Consider the following 3,676-nt stretch of genomic DNA (forward strand, 5'->3'; position numbering starts at 1 on the left):
AAATATTAGTGGTTTCCAGGGGTTAGGGGAGAGGGAAGAATGAATAGGTGGAGCACAGAGGACTTTTCTGAGCAGCCAAACTATTCTGTATGATATTATAAGGATGGCTACATATCATACACTTGTCAAAACCAAAGTACGCCACCAAGAGGGAACCCTAACGCAAACTATGGACTCTGGGTGATAACGATTCATCAGAGGAGGTTCATCAAGTGTAATAAATGTACCAGTCTGGTACAACCAAGGCTGTTGACAGTGGGGGAGACTGTGCCTGTGTGGGAACAGGGGGTATATATGGGAAATTTCTGTATTTTCTGCTCAAGTTTGCTATGAACCTAAAATTGCTCTAAGAAATAAAGTTTATTAATTAAAAAAAAAAAAAAGCCCTGGGTTTCAGTTCTGACTCTGCTACTTACTAGTTACGGTGCCCTGGGCTAGTCGACGTATTAGGCCTTGTAAACTGCTGGTACAAGTGATATTTACTTCTCAGCCTTGCCAAGAGACGGCAGTGAGACACTGGGTGTGAGAACACATTGTAAAGTGTGGGAGATCCATGCCTTCGGCTTCCTACAGAGGCAACCCAACAATTTCTCACCCATTTCCACTGAGCAAGCATTGGTGGTTGCAGACGTGGAAATACCTCATCCTTTTACGATCTTACAGAAATTAGCATGAGCGCCAAGAAAACCCCAGACAAAAGCTGGTGAACCTCCGCTGGATGCCTAGGAAGCAGCAGGAACCATAAACACCGTGAGAGGTCTGTTGGCACACCTCCATCCACCATGCTGCCAAATGCTCTTGGGGGAGGGGGGGGGACCTGGCATAGCTGCCGAGACCCAAAGGTGGAAGAGGAGGGCAAGCCATCCTCTAACCAGCTTCCAGCCCGAAACAGGAGGACAGCTTTGGAGAACTGCCCTGCAGGATCCCACCAAGTTTCAGTGCACATCCCATGCCACACACCTCGGGCGAATGCGAGGCATGGCCCAGATCCTTCGAGATGAGGCATCCAGGTAACCTAAGTATTGTTTTGGCTTTAAACATACTCTTAATTACCATCATCCTCTTTCTTTAAATCTCTGGAGAGAAACACAAACTTTAATGCCCTTCTAAACTTGTGTGTGTTTGTTTGTGTGTTTTACTTTTGCCTGTTTATCTTGTAGGGCCTTTTCCAGGCAGTTTTTAATGAGCCTTGGAAGGTTTCCGTTTCAAAGAGATGGACAACTGTAAAGTGATGTTGCCAAAATGGACGAGGGGACAATGACTGCTTTCCCATATTTAGGTAAATCTTACCTCATTTTCACCACCTTCCTTTATTATCTTAAATAGGCTTAGTAGAACCCATTTAGGATAGCTCAAAAACTTCTCATTACAAAAAGAGTGTTTTTGCCTCCCTGTGTAAGCGGCATGACACGTAAGGATAGGAAGGGGGCTCCAAGTTGCTTTTGCTCACTGAGCTCACATTCCCTTGCTGCCATTCAGAGACCAGCTGCCCACTCAGATGGGGGCAAGGAGGCAGGTGTCGGGCCTGGCCCTGGGCAGGCCCAATCTGACTTCCGTCCCAGCCCCAGTCTCCCATGCTCAGCAGCGCTATGATTTTTAATGGGAAACATAAGGGGAAAGGGACCCTGGATTTTCCGTCAAATTCTTCACAATTAAGTTTTTTAGGAAAGATCAGGAGAGGTCTGTGTACGGGGGGCGGGGGGCAGGGCATGTTCAAAGTGGAAATGATGTCTCTGGAGCCTGTCAGCCGGAGAGCCTTCGGTGTGTGGTGACAGTCACAGCAACGGTCTCTTTTCTGAGTTGGATTTGAAGTCTGGACTTTAAAATTTACAAACCGATGCTCAGAAACATCTTCAGGATCAAATTGACCCTGTAACTGAAAGGGTTCCATTTCAAATTAGAAACTATGTGTATTTTTAAAAATATTTATGTGATAGCTAGGAGACATAGTTAAGAACTTTGAAATCATACACAAGTGGTATATTCTCCCCTGGCAGCTGGGCTGATGCTTTTTTCTATTTCAAGAGCATTGAAAAAAAAAGTATAATTCATTTGTGGATCTCTTCAACCCAACAGTAGCCTGCATGACAATATCTCAACACAGCAGAGAAGAGCTGAGTGTGTAACTCTGAGGATTTTTACATATTTATAGGTTCTTGTAAAAATATTCCTTGCCCAAAACTTAAAGGTCTACTGACTCACTGACAGCTAACAAAACACTGGGGTATCAGTTAGATGTTAGACTGCCAATCCCAGGAAGAAAGAAGAAAAAGTGAATCAAAGAAGGAAGAAAGAAATATGAAAGAGAGGAAGGGAGGGAGAGAAGAAGAAAGCAAGCAAAAAAGGAAGGAAGAAAAGGAGGAAGGAAGGAAAGAAGGAAGAGAGAGAGAGAGGGAGGGAGGGAAGAGAGACGAGAGGGAAGGAAGAAGGAGGAAGGGTGAGAGGGAGGGAGAGGTAAGAACAAATGGCATTAATTAGTATGTGTTTCAAAGCACACCAGTTGATGGGGCACCTGGGTGGCTCAGTCGGTTAAGCATCTGACTCTTGATTATGGATCAGGTCATGATCTCAGGGTCCTGAGATCAAATCCCTCATTGAGGCTGGCATTGGGCTCTGTGCTGGGCATGGGGCCTGTTTGGGATTCTCTCTCTCCCTCTCCCTACTGTGCTCCTTCACTCTCTAAATAAATAAATAAATAAATAAATAAATAAATAAATAAATAAATAAATTTATAAAACAAAGCACACCAGTTGAGGCTAGTTTTCTACTGGATCCAATTGCTTTAAATTCAACATATATTAATCGAATACATACTATATGCAAGGCATCCTGATGAAAAATTAGTAGCAAGATAATGTCCTCAAACCATTTTAAAATAAGATTCAGTTAAAAACAAAGCCTAAAACAAGCCACACAAATGCAAAATTCTCATGCTACTTGTGCATAATATAGGTACAATATGGTGTTATATAAACCCCTAGAGGACTTAAGTTCACAAAAACACAAATTTGGGCATTTCACCATGCCATTCTAAAATCCCACTTGACCAAAAATAATAATATAAAAGTTTAAGGCATGGAGCATACCTGCCTACCAATCTACCTTCCTACCTTGCTTCCTTCCCTCCACCTATGCACCCATCCATCCATCCTTCCCCATGCCATCTTCCCCTAAAGCCGACCTGGCCTCTGACCTCACAAACTGAATCAATTAGGCTTTTTAGTAATAGGATAGAGTTCTCATTGGAAGCCAGCTGCTGTGGACAATTCCTCCTTCCACCACTACCTCTTCCCGAACCAAGCCGCCAACAGCTCTCAGCTGAACAACGGCAGTAGCCTTCTAACTAGACTCCTGTTGCCCCTTTAAATTCATTCTCTCATAGTACTCAGAGGGTCATTTGTGAAATGTATCAGATCACATCACTCACATGTTCTAAACGCTCCAAACTTTGCACTGACAATAAAACCGAGGGTCCTCATGGGGACGATAGAGGGTTCACCTAACTGGCCCTGCTAACTCTCCAACCTCATCTGTACCTCCCCCCTCCAGCACTATCTCTCACTTTTCCCTTTCTTGAATACGGCGAGCCTTTCCCATGTTAACGTCTTTCTCAGCTCCCTCCAAGTAGCCCCCTTCTCTTTCTTCCTGGATCAGCTTAAATATCACCTTCCCCAAA

The sequence above is a fragment of the Phoca vitulina genome, unplaced genomic scaffold (genome assembly GCF_004348235.1).
Source record: "Phoca vitulina isolate PV1807 unplaced genomic scaffold, GSC_HSeal_1.0 scaffold21, whole genome shotgun sequence".
Taxonomy (NCBI): Eukaryota; Metazoa; Chordata; class Mammalia; order Carnivora; family Phocidae; genus Phoca; species Phoca vitulina.